The sequence below is a fragment of the Schistocerca gregaria genome, chromosome 9, assembly GCF_023897955.1.
Source record: "Schistocerca gregaria isolate iqSchGreg1 chromosome 9, iqSchGreg1.2, whole genome shotgun sequence".
Lineage (NCBI taxonomy): Eukaryota > Metazoa > Arthropoda > Insecta > Orthoptera > Acrididae > Schistocerca > Schistocerca gregaria.
In genome coordinates, this window is record NC_064928.1 from 93,239,951 (window position 1) to 93,259,253 (window position 19,303).

General features: G+C 38.1%; 1 protein-coding gene across 1 annotated transcript in view; it reads left to right on the top strand.

The window, feature by feature from the left end:
* The window catches only part of LOC126292316 (mitogen-activated protein kinase kinase kinase 11-like), a 576,187-nt gene that overhangs the window by 511,674 nt on the left and 45,210 nt on the right, over window positions 1-19,303 (top strand). The gene's annotated exons all lie outside the window — the stretch shown is intronic.

Consider the following 19,303-nt stretch of genomic DNA (forward strand, 5'->3'; position numbering starts at 1 on the left):
ACACATCCTCAGTTTTCTTTTCCATTCTTCTGTATCACCAACTTTCTCCCCTGAATGTGAAAATATTTTATTGACGCGGATCTACTTAGGGAGAAATGATCACCATAATAAAGTAAGGGAAACCAGAGTGCAAGGAAAGATATAGGTGTTCGTTTTTTTCTGCACGCTCTTCGTGAGTGGAATAATAGAGAATTATTGTGAAGGTGGTTCAATGAGCCCTCTGCCAGCCACTTAAGTGTAATATGGGGAGTATTCATGTAGATATAGCTGTAGACCCAGCTCAAGAATGGTTGGTGAAGTGAAGTATTGCCTTGTTGACTCTGGCAGTGTATTACAGAAAAACCAAAAGTGCCCCTGATCTGCCAGCAGCATCACTGACCTGCAAGAAGCTCCAAATCTAGTGAGTAGTTTTCTTTACTTTGCACAGTTGATCTGAATTTTTCTGCATTCGTGTCAATCTCTGTGCTGTGTGAAGTCAGTAGCAGGATGTTTTTATTTGGGGCACACCTTAGTGAGAATGAGTTTCTGTGTGATACAGTTATTAATGTACGTTCATTGTTTGCCATTGAACTGGCAATCTACATGTCATCTTAAGTATTGCGATAGTCTGAGATAGTTGTTGAAAACCTCTCTCATATATATGCTATTGAATGTGATGTACGATTCTGCCTGCGGTGGATTACCTGAATAGAGAGAGACTTCACATGTAATTTATCCTACAACTATCTATGACTTGGAGAGTCCTTGCGAGATATGATAAGAGTGTGATCATGCTCAAATCAAATCTTAGGTCATTAGTGACATCCCTGTTGCATGGATGGAGCCTCAGCTTCACAACAGATTGCAGATAGTCACAGTAATAGATGGTTCCACAGTAATGAAAATAACCTTAGATTGGGGATACCTAGCATCTGGGATATGACAAAGATAGGTACTATGTTTGCTCTTGTTCTTTACCTCCATGACTTTATTATGTATTTAAAACTTACCTAGTTTTATGTATTTTCACTCCCAGTTATCGACTGGATTCTGGATCAGTGCAGTGGTGTCAAACAAAATTAAAGCAACAAATCTTTCTTTCTCCGTCCTGTGTCTAATTCACGATACAGTCACAAAAATTGCTGACAGATGTCGACACAATCACATTCTGCACTGAAGATAACATTCCAATCAATGGACATCCATGCCAACCATGATGTCAGAGCACCTATCAAATGGGGATAGTGTTTTCTGGATAGTCCCACAATAACAATCGCTGTATGGCACAGAGAAGATGCCTACCACACATTCTGCAGTGGAGGGCCGTAGGAAGAATGGAAGCAGGACAGTCCAAACTGACGTGGCTTCATGGCCTAATGTGAATCTTTCTGTTGTTTCTTGGATGTTGCTACAGTTTATAGAGATTGGAATTGTATACTGAAACAAGGGCACGGTTGACCATGTGTGACATCAAAAGAGATGACTATTATTTGGTGGTAAGGGCACGATGATACCACCTTAGTACTGCATAGCAACTGGCATCAGACCTCACAGCATCCTCTGGACGTGTTGTATTCACGAAAATGGTCTACAGAAGACTTCGGCAGACTAGCCTTTATTGTTGTAGATCTGCTGTATGTGTACCTCTGACACCTCTTCAAAGAAGGGAACGTCTAGAGTGGAGTCATCAACATGCCATCAGGACAGACGAACAAAGGCCCAATGTTCTTTTCACAGATGAGTCCCGATTTGGTCTGGCGAGTTATTCTCGATGAATTCACATTTAGAGAGAATGTGGAACATGCTTTCAGGACCTAAACACTGTGCAAAGATACTGATATCGAGGAGGATCCTTAATGTTGTGGGCAGGCATTACGCTGACCACCCAAATAGCTCTTCATGAAATTGGACAAGTGAATCGGCAAAGTTTAACTGCTGCCAAGTATCATGATGAAATCTTGTGATCTTATCTTCAGACTTCGTACTGAAGGACAATAATGCTCGAACTCGTGAAGCACAGGTGGTTGATGTTTTCTTGGAAATGAAAGATGTTGCTCCCCTGGTGTGGTCTGCTTGCTCTCCTGATTTGAGTCCCATGGAACATATGTGGGATGCACTAGGGAGTCAGGTTGCATCATGTCAGCACCCACCAACCAGTCTCCAAGGCTTGCAAGCAGCTCTGCAAGAAGAATGGGCATTATTGCCTCAACATGAGATTGATGACATCATTCACAGCATGCCCCATTGTTGTCAGGCCCGTATTGGTGCCAGAGGTGGTCATACCCCACTCTGAGTGCATGAACCAGTTGTGAGAATGTGTGTGCAAACCCGTTAAGTTGGAAAAAATGAAAAACATTTTTGTCTACCATTGTGTATGTTGCAGCTGTTTACATTCTGTATTCTTTACATTGTTTTTACTTTACCATCACCTGTTTATAGCATTTTATGATGAAATAAGAGCAATCTTGCAAAATTTCTGTTGTTGCTTTAATTTTGGACATCAGTGTATTAAACAGAAATGTACTGTAAGAATGTCATGTAAAGTAGATAACCAAATATCTTTCAGAGTTCTTTTTAAGGATCTTGGAATTTTATTCTTGATTCCCAATATGTTTACTCCCTAATGTTTTAACTGTGAATTGCATGGTCACATTAAAAGACAATTATTATTTCCATGTAGACTTTGGCTCGTTGTGTAGGGAACAGAGTGGAGTTATGTGCTTCGGTCCACAGATATTCAACAAGCTACAATCCACCATATGACAAGAAATTGGGTATCGTGATCAATTCAAAAGAAAATTAAAAACATGCATCATTATTCATTAGCCACTCCTACAAATTATTGTGATTAAAGGATTGAAAATACCTGTTAGTTACATGTTAGTTTTAGTAGTTTTCATTGTAACACTGCATGCCAAGCATCAGTATGGAATTCCAACACTGTATTTGTGCACGAGGGCCAGGAACTTGATTCAGTTTTGTTATTTCTTTATTTTTGTGCTATAGCTGCATTTAGGTTTGAGTTGAGGTGACCAAATTCAAACATATTTGTTAAATTCCAAACTTATCTACCTTAAAAGTACATCATTAATAGGTCCAAGATATTATTTTGGATCCCAGGACATGTTTTTGAAATTAGTTAAAATAGTTTAGTAAAACATTAAGTTTGTTTATTCAATTGTATTTTTCACTAGACATGACTTAATCATAGCTAACACTTGGTTTAAGAATCATGAAAGAAGGTTGTATACGTGGAAGAACCCTGGAGATACTAAAAGGTATCAGATAGATTATATAATGGTAAGACAGAGATTTAGGAACCAGGTTTTAAGTTGTAAGACATTTCCAGGGGCAGATGTGGACTCTGACCACAATCTATTGGTTATGACCTGTAGATTAAAACTGAAGAAACTGCAAAAATGTGGGAAATTAAGGAGATGGGACCTGGATAAACTGAAAGAACCAGAGGTTGTACAGAGTTTCAGAGAGAGCATAAGGGATCAATTGACAGGAATAGGGGAAAGAAATACAGTAGAAGAAGAATGGGTAGCTCTGAGGGATGTAGTAGTGAAGGCAGCAGAGGATAAAGTAGGTACAAAGACGAGGGCTGCTAGAAATCCTTGGGTAACAGAAGAAATATTGAATTTAATTGATGAAAGGAGAAAATATAAAAATGCAGTAAATGACGCAGGCAAAAAGGAATACAAACGTCTCAAAAATGAGATCGACAGGAAGTGCAAAATGGCTAAACAGGGATGGCTAGAGGACAAATGTAAGGATGTAGAAGCTTATCTCACTAGGGGTAAGATAGATACTGCCTACAGGAAAATTAAAGAGACCTTTGGAGAGAAGAGAACCACGTGTATGAATATCAAGAGCTCAGATGGCAGCCCAGTTCTAAGCAAAGAAGGGAAGTCAGAAAGGTGGAAGGAGTATATAGAAGGTTTATACAAGGGCGATGTACTTGAAGACAATATTATAGAAATAGAAGAGGATGTAGATGAAGACGAAATGGGAGATACGATACTGCGTGAAGAGTTTGACAGAGCACTGAAAGACCTGAGTCGAAACAAGGCCCCCGGAGTAGACAACATTCCATTAGAACTACTGACGGCCTTGGGAGAGCCAGTCATGACAAAACTCTACCAGCTGGTGAGCAAGATGTATGAGACAGGCGAAATACCCTCAGACTTCAAGAAGAATATAATAATTCCAATCCCAAAGAAAGCAGGTGCTGACAGATGTGAAAATTACCGAACTATCAGTTTAATAAGCCACGGCTGCAAAATACTAACGCGAATTCTTTACAGACGAATGGAAAAACTGGTAGATGCAGACCTCGGGGAGGATCAGTTTGGATTCCGTCGAAATGTTGGAACACGTGAGGCAATACTGACCTTACGACTTATCTTAGAAGAAAAATTAAAAAAAGGCAAACCTACGTTTCTAGCATTTGTAGACTTAGAGAAAGCTTTTGACAATGTTGACTGGAATACTCTTTTTCAAATTCTAAAGGTGGCAGGGGTAAAATACAGGGAGCGAAAGGCTATTTATAATTTGTACAGAAACCAGATGGCAGTAATAAGAGTCGAGGGGCATGAAAGGGAAGCAGTGGTTGGGAAAGGAGTGAGACAGGGTAGTAGCCTCTCCCCGATGTTATTCAATCTGTATATTGAGCAAGCAGTAAAGGAAACAAAAGAAAAATTTGGAGTAGGTATTAAAATTCATGGAGACGAAGTAAAAACTTTGAGGTTCGCCGATGACATTGTAATTCTGTCAGAGACGGCAAAGGACTTGGAAGAGCAGTTGAACGGAATGGACAGTGTCTTGAAAGGAGGATATAAGATGAACATTAACAAAAGCAAAACGAGGATAATGGAATGTAGTCAAATTAAATCGGGTGATGCTGAGGGAATTAGATTAGGAAATGAGACACTTAAAGTAGTAAAGGAGTTTTGCTATTTAGGAAGTAAAATAACTGATGATGGTCGAAGTAGAGAGGATATAAAATGTAGACTGGCAATGGCAAGGAAAGCGTTTCTGAAGAAGAGAAATTTGTTAACATCGAATATAGATTTATGTATCAGGAAGTCGTTTCTGAAAGTATTTGTTTGGAGTGTAGCCATGTATGGAAGTGAAACATGGACGATAACTAGTTTGGACAAGAAGAGAATAGAAGCTTTCGAAATGTGGTGCTACAGAAGAATACTGAAGATAAGGTGGATAGATCACGTAACTAATGAGGAGGTATTGAATAGGATTGGGGAGAAGAGAAGTTTGTGGCACAACTTGACTAGAAGAAGGGATCGGTTGGTAGGACATGTTTTGAGGCATCAAGGGATCACAAATTTAGCATTGGAGGGCAGCATGGAGGGTAAAAATCGTAGAGGGAGACCGAGAGATGAGTACACGAAGCAGATTCAGAAGGATGTAGGTTGCAGTAGGTACTGGGAGATGAAGCAGCTTGCACAGGATAGAGTAGCATGGAGAGCTGCATCAAATCAGTCTCAGGACTGAAGACAACAACAACAACATGACTTTTTTTCAGAAACTATGTTCTTGTCTAGCAGTTTGGTATGAAAATTTAGCCTCTTTCACAGCACACTCCAGATCACTGTTACTTCCAACTTTGGCTTTTAAAAAATCTCTTTTGTGTGCTGAAGCAGTAGCATTAATAATACTCCTATGTTTAACTGAATTCATGTCTCTTTAATATCACGCTTTCCTTTGTGCATAGCAGAAAATTCCCCTATACACAGTGTGAAACAAAAACATTCATTTTCACTGCCATTCCATAATTTCAAAAAATTGTATTTCTGCTGCAGATTAATATGAAACCCACACTTTCTTTTGCTCATTGCTACATGATGTGACAAAAAGCAAATAGAGATAAAATGATCAAACATGTGTAGATGAGTTATTTCACACACGAATAACACACACATATTGACAAATGACTACATGAAAAGTTGTGGTGGAATTGGTAGTGATGCCTCCCCATTGACTTGGCTTGCTCCTAGGTAGGCCGAGAGAGGCACAACCATAAGAGAATATTTCAAAACACTATGTTGAACATACTGGTTAGGCTTTCTTTGAAAAATAAATAAATAAATAAAAATTACCCTTGCTAGTTATAAAATTCTCAAATCCAGGACTGTTTTAAAAAAACCAGGAGCACCTGGGCTAATACTGGACATACGGTAAGCCTAATAGTTATTCAAAATGTAAAATACAATCAATGTCCGAGGGTGTGCGGAATAGTAATGCCTCCGATTGTTTTATATGAAAACTCTTACAGCTTTTAAAAGAAAACATTCTGCGTCTGTCTGCATATTTGTTTCTGAATGTAGCCCTGGTGACAAACACACATCTCCCAATGAGAGACTAGTCTATTGACATCGCCACTGTAGAATGTTTGACTTTGTCGATGGAGCCAGAACCTCAACTCTGCGTGAACTGATTCATCACTATCAAAGTAAAGTCCTCAAAGTTGCTTTTAAATCTTGGAAACAGATGAGAATTGGATGGTGTCAAGTATTGAGGACGGTCGATGACAGTGAACCCGAGGTATAGGATTGTAACAGATGTTGCAGCTTTTGTGTGTAGTTTGGCATCATCATGCCGAATAGGGAGGTGCTCCCTGTACAGAAGAACTCGATTACAGCACACTGTTTCTCGGGCATCTAGCGTTACATTACATATCACCATGTTGCCTGCTACAATTCAAAGCCTTGGAAAACAAATGGTGCCAGTGAAGCTGGAAAGTTGACGGAGTAATATGCATGATATGTAGTACCTCAGCTGATAATGAGAATCGAATAAACATTTCAGAGGCATTACTTTTCAACGTGCCCTTGCATATGAACAGTGTTCAGCACTCTGTATGTTCACATCACAATGGTTATCACATGACAATGACTAAGGTATGTTATAACCATTGTGGACATTTAACACATAGAGTGCTAGAAAATTGTTTAAATACTTAAATATTTGTATTTTATATTTTTGACTAAAGATGTGATTTTAATGAATGCAGTGGTTTGAAAATGAACAAATACATTAAAAACTAGTCACCACCAGCTCATATGTGAATGCAGCTAAGACAGAGAAATAAAGAAATTATAAGTAGTAATGTATTGTAAACATGTCTCTGATGTTAGAAATGTAGGTGACTATATTTGTTGAAAACAGCAATATTATGAAGGTGATTCATGGCAGCTATTAAGAACAAGTGAGGAAGGAGCAGCTTTTTACGAACTGTTTGTTTCTTTCTAATTTAGTAGATCAATGAAAATAACCAATTTTTGAAAATATAATGCAATTGGATAGGAAAAAAAACCTACTCTCACCAAGTGGCAGCAGGAGAAAGTGCATACAATGTATATAATTTAGTAGGTTAGATTTAGCTTTCATAATCACAAATAGTACTGTACAATATAGGGTTAGATGTTTGTGTGAAGTTTAAGTGTCTATGGTTTGCTTTTCATTTTTTAATGTATACCTCAACTTTCTCCACATTGCTGGAGGTTCACATAATGTGTCAATAAGTGCACCACAAAGAACTATTTGACTTACAGAGCTGAGAGAGCTCTTACTGTGTGACTATCTTTTATTCAGTTTGATGTAGAAAACAGCTAAAGCTGCAAGATTCAGTTTTCTTATTTAATTGATGAGTAGTTTTGGATTACACGAATCCGTTTGTAAATTATCCAAATGGACAAAATGGTATATTCCAGAATAGAGTACAAAGATGGGTAATAGTGTGCAAATCATGTTGAGATTGTACATAAAGCTATATCAAAGTCAAGCTTATTCATTTGTTCATCATTTTAAATGGATTTATGAACAAGGTTAAAATTTAATTTTTGCTAACAGCAAGGATATCAGAGTTTGAATGGTACAGAAGAAAAAGGTTTTGCCTTGTAAAGATTAAATCATAACTGGAGTAAAAATTAGGAGAGTCCACTAACAACATTCCTGTCAATGCGGTTTTGCAAAGAAGACATTTGTGAGATGATTATGAGTGTGTGGTTACGAACCACCACAGAAGTCAGTAGGAAATATAGTCCTAGTTAGTAAAAATTTGTTCAAAATGTAAACTTTTTGATTAACTTTCCATCTAACTGGGCTCAAATTTCACCAACAGCATACCTGAACAAGAAAGATACTACTGCTTCAGCAGGTAACATTTAACTTGCTGTACACTCACACGTGTTCAAGGAAGTGTTCCATGTTTCATACTTGCATTTTAATGCAGTTTGACATTATTCTCTGCAGTGAAATCCAAATTGTTTCAAACATTTCTTTATCATCTTGTGAATCTGGACAAGACTGTATCGACAGGAGCGCCATACATTTTGCTTTTGAGAAGACTCCGAACAGTAAAATTTAGAGGATTGAGGTCAGTGACCTTGGAGACCAAGATACAGGCACTAATTCTCTTATCAATCGTGGACCATACTGTTGCATTACATATCCTCCTACATCGGCAGCAACAAGTGTATGTGCTCTGTCAGGCATGTAACATAGTCCCCAGCCACAGGGAAAGGATGAAATTTGAGTCCAATTAGATGAAGAATTAATCAAAAGGTCGGTTTTTCAAATACGTTTTCACTAACTAGGACAATTCTTTATATTGAGATCCATGGCAGCTCCTAACCACACATTCACAATTATTTCACAAATGGCCTGTTTGTGGCCCGCTATTTATGGAACATTTTTGCTTCTATTGTCATACACTTTCATCTGTGTCAGTTTTCACTGTTAATTATGATGCACCCTGTATACTGGGCAAGCATTAGAGGATGAATGTGGAGTCTTCCTGTGAATGTGACAGATGACTGATCAGCCCAGTCTCTCATGTACACATTCTACTGTAGTGGCCGTAACCAATTGTGAAAGGACCTGCTGGAGAGGTGCCATTTATCTTCCAAATGTCCCTGAATTTTCTTCTCATGTGCTTTTCCATTGCAGCATGACATCTCTATTCTTTGGAGAATCCTAGTCGACGATGAGTGCTTCGTCTGCACATTGGGTGGTCGGGTCGGATGCTCATGTTTTCCAGTCATCAGTAATGGAATTGCAATGCACCATTATGTGACTGACTTTGAATAACTGCAAAAGACATCTATCATCAGTTACCTTCAGTCAGTTCAGTTAGTTCAGCTCTATGAAGGCAGTAACTAAAGTAATAGATAAAAACAAATGAAACCAAGGAAAGAAAGAGAGAATGCTGCATAACAAAACACTGGCACAGGTGCCAGAGTCAGTGTAGGCACGTGTAAGTATGTCAGAGAAAACGGTGACTGTATGGTAGGAAAAAGTGAAAATTCAAAGGAGACAGCTACAGGAACAAACCAAACAGCTGTGTAATAATCGGGTTTTGTAACTTGCTGATAAATTATTCTAATTAATTGATTTGCTCTGATCAGAATATTAAGCATTACCAAAAAGTTCCACCTAATTTAAGTATGAAATGTGAAACAAATCTAATCATAATTTAGAGTGTTTCATCAAGAGTATCTGACAAGTGGTATCTTGCTGGGTCTGATAGTGGTCTAGCAGCCTCTTTGAAGATGATATATCACTTTATAAGATGCATATTGTTAATGGAATGGCACAAGGTACAAAAGTACTCCTGTGAACTTTTAAAATAAATATGAAACTGGATGGACAGTACAGTTTCTCTCTCTCTCTCTCTCTCTCTCTCTCTCTCTGTCTCTCTCTGTCTCTCTCCTTCAAAATCTGTATCAATCCATTTTTCTATATGCATAGCAAAATCACATTACCATATCAACTGTGCTGCCACAGTGTGAACTGGGATTGCTGCTGTTTTACTCTACTTTGTTCTTTTGAGTATTGCTATTTCAGTGCAATGCTTTTTCAACTTACAGAGGACATTGATTAGTTGGTAATGAGTGAGTGATGCCTTACAAGGCTTTCTTGGCAAAACGGTTGATTTTCAAGTTTTTCAACAACCCATATGAACATTTTCAAACTGAAAATTTTTTTTTCAACTCATGCATTTTCTCTGCTTGGTCTAATGAGCGATTAAGATGTAGTTGGAACATGTGAAAAGGAACAGCATTAAAGATGGAATAAGAAAGAAGAGAGAGCTACCAGAATAAAGAAGGACAACAGTGAAATGGTGGAAGAGGCTGAGGAGAATTTACCATCTAGTAAGGTCATCCAAAGACCAATATCAGTTGCAAAGTGATTTAGAAAAGATTGCTGTATGGTTTGGCAGGTGGCAGTTGATGCTAAATAATGAAAACTCTGAGGTGATCCACATGAGTTCCAAAAGAAATCCATTGGAATTCGATTACTCAATAAATAGTACAATTCTCAACGTTGCCAATTCAACTAAGTACCTGGGTGTAAAAATTACGAACAATTTCAGTTGGAAAGACCACATAGATAATATTGTGGGGAAGGCGAACCAAAGGTTGCATTTCATTGGCAGGACACTTATAAGATGCAACAAATCCACTAAGGAGACGGCTTACACTACACACGTTTGTCCTCTGTTAGAATATTGCTGCGCGGTGTGGGATCCTTACCAGGTAGGATTGACCGAGGACATCGAAAGGGTGCAAAGAAGGGCAGCTCGTTTTGTATTATTGCATAATAGGGGAGAGAGAGTGGCAGATATGATACGCGAGTTGGGATGGAAGTCATTAAAGCAAAGATGTTTTTAGTCGTGGCGAGATCTATTTACAAAATTTCAGTCACCAACTTTCTCTTCTGAATGCAAAAATATTTTGTTGGGCCCAACCTACATAGGTAGCAATTATCATCAAAATAAAGTAAGAGAAATCAGAGCTCGAACAGAAAGGCTTAGGTGTTCGTTTTTCCCGCGCTGGTCGGGAGTGGAATGCTAGGGAGATAGTATGATTGTGGTTCGATGAACCCTCTGCCAAGCACTTAAATGTGAATTGCAGAGTAATCGTGTAGATGTAGATGATGTAGATGTAGAATGATGAATCTGTTGGGACCTTGTGGGAGCGCTGTTTTTAACTGCTTCTGAAACAGCAGACATTTTGACTGCTTCTTATGCATGTCAAAGACACATGCACAATGGTGTGTGTGTACGCGCACGCGTGGCCCCCCCCCCCCCCCCCCCCCACAGACACACACACAGAAAAGAAGATAACATAAAGGCTGCCATCCAGATCCGGGAGGGGGGGAGCAGAGAGAGAGAGAGAGAGAGAGAGAGAGAGAGAGAGAGAGAGAGAGAGAGATAGAGAGAGATGTATTATTGAATTAACTAGTAAAGTCACTCAGGATTCCAATATATGAAAAGCCAGCAACAGGTTGAGAGAAACTTTGACAAGAATAATTTGTTGTACACCTGCTTTTACTAGAGCCACAACATCCTTTTTGTGTCAAGGAGTCCTAAAGAGAGAAACTCTAGTAGTAATTATTCGCTCTACATGTATTGTCCCTAGGCAATGATACAGACCTACAGACCATACACCAGTTTCAAGTAAAGCCCCCAGTTCCTGATTTTTATTTGCCACTTATTATTTCTTTAACTTCTGGCAATGTTTTTTGATGTGAAAAAAGAAAAATGGTAAATTACACCACTTTTTGGAGTCTATGTTAAATTGTAGATCTCCCTATAACTGGCTGAGTAAGTCAGTTCAGAGGTCAGAGGAAGGCAATTGTCATACGACCTACACCAAAACCATGTCTAGTAAAGCACTGTGGTGCTCAAATCAATCTTCAAACTGAAGACAGCTTTACTTTTGACATCTTGGGTTGTCGGGTGTTCTGCCGGATATCAGCATCGTACTTGCACGATATTTCGGTCACGTAGCTCGTAACCTTCATCAGGTGCGACCTGAGACTGCTCCTCGAGTGGACCTGGTCCAGTATTTATGCCTATGGCCTTCCCCCTCCAGGGAATGGGCGCGGACCACAGAGGAAGCGCCTGCAGCCGTTGGTGGAGGGGGAAGGCCATAGGCATAAATACTGGACCAGGTCCACTCGAGGAGCAGTCTCAGGTCGCACCTGATGAAGGTTACGAGCTACGTGACCGAAATATCATGCAAGTATGACGCTGATATCCAGCAGAACACCTGACAACCCAAGATGTCATTAGACCGGGAAAGCCTGAAGAGTTGCAGCTTTACTTTTCTCTGTTGTTTTTTTTTATAATAACGATGATGTTGATGATGATTATGATGATTATGATGATGATGATGATGATGATGATAATAATAATAATAATAATAATAATAATAATAATAATAATAATAATAATAGGACTTGGCCTCAAATGTGTCCCTCAAAGTAATTGTGCAAAAGTTATGAAAGCCAAAGCACTCCCATGTAAAAAATAAGGGTCATTCTATTAAAACCACGCCCCCATCACATATGCAAGTTAACCAAAATTTAAATGAAATAAGCTGCAGCAGTACCATTTGGATTGATGGAAGTAATCATGGGCCAAATACCACACATTTTTGCATGATATCCAGATACAGAGTTAGCCTCTTGGCAATGCTGAGTCTTCCAATAAGTTATTTCAGTAGATTATCATGTGGATTACTCAGAAGCCAAATCTTTTCTAAAGAAAATGCAGGCATTGTTTTGGAGTGGCGTATATGAACAGGTCTGGCACCTTGTTGAAATTTGTGCAATCTTTCTGACACCTTGTCTAGGGCTTACCCACTGTTGTACAATCCTTTTATTGTGGTTTCACGTTCCACGAGGAAATGAGGGTTGTAATGTTCTAGGCGTTGGAGACTGTGCCGAGTGAATGAGTGGTCACTGGACACTGAGTCTTGGGTGTGACAGCTGGATTCTCATCAGTTGTGCGTGAGCCCAGCAACATTTTTATGGTTTACTTTAGCATCCAAGAGAGAGTATTTCTGCTGAACAGAATCTGAGATGGTGAGTTTTTATGTTCTTGAGCAAATGCAGAAACTGACCACAGCTAGGAACCACCTTTATACTGACGAAGTCCAAAATCTTTTTTTGCAGTTAAGATTTAAAGTGTTTACCTCAAGTTATCAGGTGCAGAAAACTTAAGACACTTTCACGTAAAATTAAATTGCCACAGGATACCAGAGTTGTAACAGATAAGACAGCATACTGGCTGTCCAACTGATATATTGGTTCCAGTTGTCACACAGAACTTCAGTAAAGGCTAGCAAGGCAGTCATTTGTTTGTTTGGATAGTTGTGTCTGTGGCTGATTGTTACAGAAAATTCTTTAAACACACAAAAAATTCTTTCAATTAAAAAAAATTGTGATGTAAAGCAGTCAAATTTTAAAATGAAAACTTAGAAAATAATAATAATAATAATAATAATAATAATAATCCTGTATAAGAATTAACTTTATATCAATAATCTCAACAATGGGTAGTGGTAGGGGAAGATAATGACCAAGGCCTGTTAAGTAGAAACATCTGTCATTTACATGGAATGATTTGGAGAAGTAATGGAAAACCTAAATCAGGATGGCTGGAGAAGAAACCTGTGTCCTATTTACATGAACAACTTTTATATTTTTCAATGCATTTTAGAGACTGACAACTGTAATAACGCAATTAAGCAAGCACCGTCATATATGAACAGTTTTATTTTACTACTGCATTCATTTCATTGAATTATATCTCTATAAAACAATTCAGTGAACCTGGTGTATTTCTGCACAGAATAGAAGTAACCAACACAAAACCATCAGTTTACTTTGAAAAGCTGCAGTTTATAACAAACAGTTCTTAACTCATGCCGAAGATTACCAAATGTTTTTGTTGCGCAATGCTGCATACTTTCCAAACAGTACTCGAAAATATACACACAGTATAACATTGTACTAAAGATGGAATCAATAATACAACTTAATATTTGTCTTTAATTGATCACATTGGGATAGCCTAAAAATCAAAGAATAGCAAATATGTGCATGAAAAATGATAAGGTGCTGTAAATATTATGAAAAGGATGGATTGCTATTGATGCTATTGATGGAGATGCTGATTCGCAGATAGGCACAACAAAAAGTCTGCCAAACAAGTAAGCTTTCAACCAAAGAGGCCTTCATTGGAATTAGACAACGTGCACTCACTCACTCACACAAATACAAACATAATTCACACACACATGATCACGGTTTCTGGCAGCATCTCCCCTATATGGTGAATAGCAATCTATCATTTTCATAATATTGTTATAATTCCATCCTGGATTTTCCATTGTCTGATCCTGTAAACTTACATTGAAGGTATATGGGAGTGTAAACCCCTTGTTGTGGTTCTCTGGAATAATACTTAAGCTGATCACCTTGTGCTGGTTAGTGCCTCAGAATAACATGTACCCAACTGACTATCCTGCTTAAGTGCACAACTTCATAGTACACAGCAATAATTTGTTTAAGGGAGAAATAAATTCATTGAATATGAAGCTCTTCCTTTATCTGTCCAGTGCACTCTATGTGAATACCTTTTCAAGGCTTTTTGGTAAGAAACTGGGACCAAGGATAACTCTCTGGGGTGGATTGGGAAATATGTACGTGTGTCCAACAACTGCTTTTGAATTTCTCACAGGGGCATGTGGGGTCACAATGGTTGCATAGCTTCAGGTTATGTCAAGTAAAGCAGTTGTTATCAGCACTGCAAGCCTGCCATAGGATATTAGCTGTGAGTCTCTTCTGCACGGTGTTACCTCCGTAACTGATACATCTCCACAGTCAGTATGAAGATTTTTGCACATATTGTTTACATTCAACCAAAATCGAATAAGGAAAACAGTTCCAAATTAGATTTCTTTCATTTGCATTACATGCCCACCAAGAAATTAACATCACGTTATTTAAGAAAAAAACTTTAAACACCAAATTACACTTGTTTGGACTGGCCTGCTTGCAGATTTCTCTGCAGATGACACATGTATCTTACAGCATCCTCTTAAGCTGTGCAGCTAACCATCTAAGTATTAAACATTGGCAGTAGTCACAGGATCTTTAGTGGCTTTTCCATCTATCTTACGCCAGCTTTTCTGTATTAGTACCAGTAAGAGATAAGAATTTATGGAGGCTGCTGTTGTGTTATGTAAGTGGGTGATGCAGCAGTTTAAAATTTCTTCATAATAATATCAATCTATTTATTCATGTACCTGAAATCTCATCATAATGGATACTCTTTGGGAATGTGGAACAACCAACGTATATAAAAAAGGTTGCTAGAAGCTGGAAGCCAGTTCTGTGCAGTACTTACCCAAATGAAAAAACAAACATAAGAAAAGAAATGTAAGAGGCAGTATGTGAAGAACTGTTGCTTTCCCATTTATTCTACTGTTTTCACCTTCTTCAAATTGACTTAGTAACTCTGATGAGTGGTTAATATTAGACATTTTTATTCATCATTTCATTTGTTCATCTGAACTGTTAAATTAAAGGAATTTGTTAACAAAATAACTCACTGACATTTGTGTATCAGTGAACCATTTAGTATCCAACTATAACTTCTTACCTCTTACCAAACATGGAAAATCCAGGATGGAATGTAAAAATATTATGAAATGGGAAGTTAGCAGAGACGGTGAGTCCCAGATAGGCACAACATAAAGTAATATTCTTACCTATTAGAAACATTAACAAATTCATCTGGTAGACCACTGATGCTACAAGATGCCAAGGCATGCCAGACCATCAAGAATTCTAGATTATCAGACTCTTCATCATATGGTGTAACTACTGCTATTTTTGTCAAATATTAGGTGATCTGCATCATCCTTATTGTGACTGAGCATTCTTAAATCTGTCTGTGACATAATATGCTACTTTCACTTCAGGCTAAGTGTAGGTCTAGAACCCTTTTAAGTTTTTTAAATTCCATTCTGCAAATACACTGCACAACCCAACTAAAGGGTAACTTTTTAGAAATCCCCTAATTATGTCCCATTGCTACATAGATGTTTGAAATACGTCAGAAAAGTGCTTACAACCTTACTCTGTAATAGTGTGGAAGTATGGCACTAAGAGACATAACTAATTGAGCTTGGCGACGTAAGGAGTTGAATCTTGGGAAAGAAAGCCCGGAGCTCAGAAGTCCATGGGTGGTGTAAGGTGGCTTAATGATGAATCATTGGCAGCAAATTTCACCACAATTTTGCCCAGCACCACTGTGGATGTGTTACACTGTTGTAGCACTCCCTCTCGCACCCATTCCACCCATTCTTTTGACTAATCTGTGATGGAGGTCAGAACCATGATGCCCAGCATTGAGATCGTGCAGTTTTCTTATGGGTGGACAAAAAAAATGTTTCAGACATGCTGCTTCACAAGAGTGACAAAAAAAAAGACTTCAGGGGGTGGCATAAAGGGTGACAATGAAACTTCCACTTCCCTCAGGATGTTGATTCCTTAACATATCACGGTGAACAACAGTTCGCAGTGCGATGAATGAAAGGACAATGTTCCTGAAAAACTTTGACACTGCTGCTCCACGTACTCTGTTCAGCTGATGTTCTTATTTAATACTTCAAATTAAGCTTTTATGTGATTGTGCAGTGCACTAGCAGCTATATAATGGCAAAGTCAAACTGTGCAGAATTAAGCACAAATTAAACACACTTTACATCACCGAGTTGCAATATTCTAATAAATTATAAGATTAGCTAATAAGGTACTCATTCACTTTGTCTTTTAATATCTAGGGGTTGTCCGTTTCGTACAGAGTTAGATGGTGCAATGGTTAGCACACTGGACTTGCATTCGGGAGGACGACGGTTCAATCCCACATCCAGCCATCCTGATTTAGGTGTTCTGTGATTTCCTAAATTGCGTCAGGCAAATGCCGGGCTTGTTCCTTTGTAAGGGCATGGCGGACTTCCTTCCCCGTCATTCCCTAATCTGATGAGACCATTGACCTTGCTGTTTGGTCTCTTCCACCAAATCAATTTTCAACTTCAGTTTTGTGCTAAAGGTACACTAGAAACCTCTTTACAGCTTTGTGACAAAATGTAAAACTCCATTCTGAACTCTAGACGGGGACATACAATCTATTTGGAAATAATATTTTTCTTCTGGTACTGTAGTTGTGAATTTCACATTTCGTCCTGAATTCACTTGTTATTAACCCTGAGGTGGCTTCTGCAAACTTTTTCAATGTCAACTTTGTATGATATTCTTACTACACCCTTAAATATAATAAATAAAGTTTTGAGTTTAGCTGCATTGTTCCAGATTATTATGTTGTATGGCAGTATCAAGTGAAAGTATGTTAGCAATACCATCTCCAGGTCAATGCAATGTGAAAATTGCAAAAGAGGCACAACTGATGTTTTTGGTAAATTATTCCACTTGCTGGTGTTGCTCCAATTCATTATCCATATGTTTGCTCAGGACGTACACAAATGGAGCCTCATTCAGTGTGTGCCCATTGATATTTGCTGCTGCTATCTGTGAGTAAATTTTATTCAGATGGCATTGCTTAATAGGAGCCTTTGTAACATTAAGTCTTACTTTGTTTGCTGTGAACCGGTTATAAACCTGCTCCATTATTCTACATGCTGTGTCTGAGTGAAGTTTTTGAGTCTCTTATCAATATATTTGTGTCACCAGCATACATCAAGGTTTTTGGAGAGCACCCAACAGTTATGTAGGACTGGAACACAAGTAGAAAAAGCACTAGGCCTTTTGGGATACCTTATTTCATGTTTGCTCACGGTGAATCTAGCCTTATTCCTGTGGTGCCACAATTAATGTGACCCTCTGTTTCCTTTTCTTAAGATATGACTCTGTCCATGCAAGGGGAATAGCTTTAATGCCATACCATTTTAGCTTATGGGGTAGAATTTTGATGATATACACCATAAAAAGCTTTGAAAAGATCAAATGAAATGCCAACAGGCTAATTTTTCTTGTTCAGTTCTACCAGACGACAGTTATAAAGTGCCACACTATCACCAGTTATGAATGCCCCAACAGACGACTGTAACAATACACTTAAAATGATCAGTATTATAGGGTGACAAAAAATGTGGCTAATGGTTTTCTTAGTCTTTTGATATGATACCACTTCAGCAGCTTCTAGACATTTTTTCCACAGTACAATTTGAGGTAGTCACCTGGAATCAAACCTAGGACCTTCGCATTAGTAGTCAGCAATGCAAACCACTAGACCACAGAGGTTGTCTTGTTATTTATAACGTGCACTGGTGAACTGTTACACAAATTGTTGTATCTCGTTGAATCATGTATGGTTCACATTTCTTAATAAACTGTTGGACAAATTCAAATTGTTTTATCTCATTGCACCATGTGTGGTTCACCTGTCTTATCTATAAATATATATAAAAAAATCAACTTGTGTGATGAAGGATAACTAGCCAAAAGTGGAGGAGCAAGCAATGTAATAACTGAAATTTCCATAAAAATTAGTTGTTGGCTGTTGAAATATAAACAATTATTTTATTAGCTACATACACATGGTATGGGAACTCATTTTTAAAGAAAATATTGAAAATTGAAATACTGAGTGTAAAGTGTGCTGGGGCAGAATTACTAGACTGAACTGGAGAGACACAGATTAAAGTCTCAGGACAGCACAGAATTTTAATCTGTCAGCATGGTTCATTTAAGTGCACGCATCACTACAGTTTAGTAACTTCATTCTGGAATAGATTCTTCCATGGTAACTACCTTTACAACTTTGTTCATTTGTGAGGAAGACAGCTTGTGAACATTCCGATATTTTATTCTTAATTGGTATCTGATAGCATGAGCATCTCGAGACTATCTTAACTGTTAGTAAGGTAAATCGATTATTGGTAGATGACTGGGTTGTTGAATTTCCACAAGGCATAGAGTTACTTGAGCTGATATATGCTGAAGGGAAAGTGAAGAAAACTAGTCAATACCTTAAGAGAATATTAGTTACCTTTACAAGTGACTATATTCATTGTGAATACAAAATAAACACACTTACTAAATAAATCAAAACAACATCCTTCACCGTGATTCAGTGCTGGATGTAAAATAAAGAACATTGCCACTAAGTTTACAATGATGAATGCTGTTTACTAGCACTTTGTGAGCTCATGTGTCCGAGCAGAATGAAAGAGTTTAACGAAACACAAGAATTTCAAAGTGTAGTTCACACAGTGAAATTTTCTCATTCAATAAATAGAAATTTAATTCCTGCATCTTTGAGCAGTTCCGTCAAGTTTCTGATGAACTGCGACACTACTGGTTTCCTGCAAATGATTTCAACCTCAATTTTAAAAAATCACATCTATTCAGTTCTGCACATTACAGATACTACACCAGTGATAAGTTTAACACATGATGATGAAATAATAAATGGGGGGGG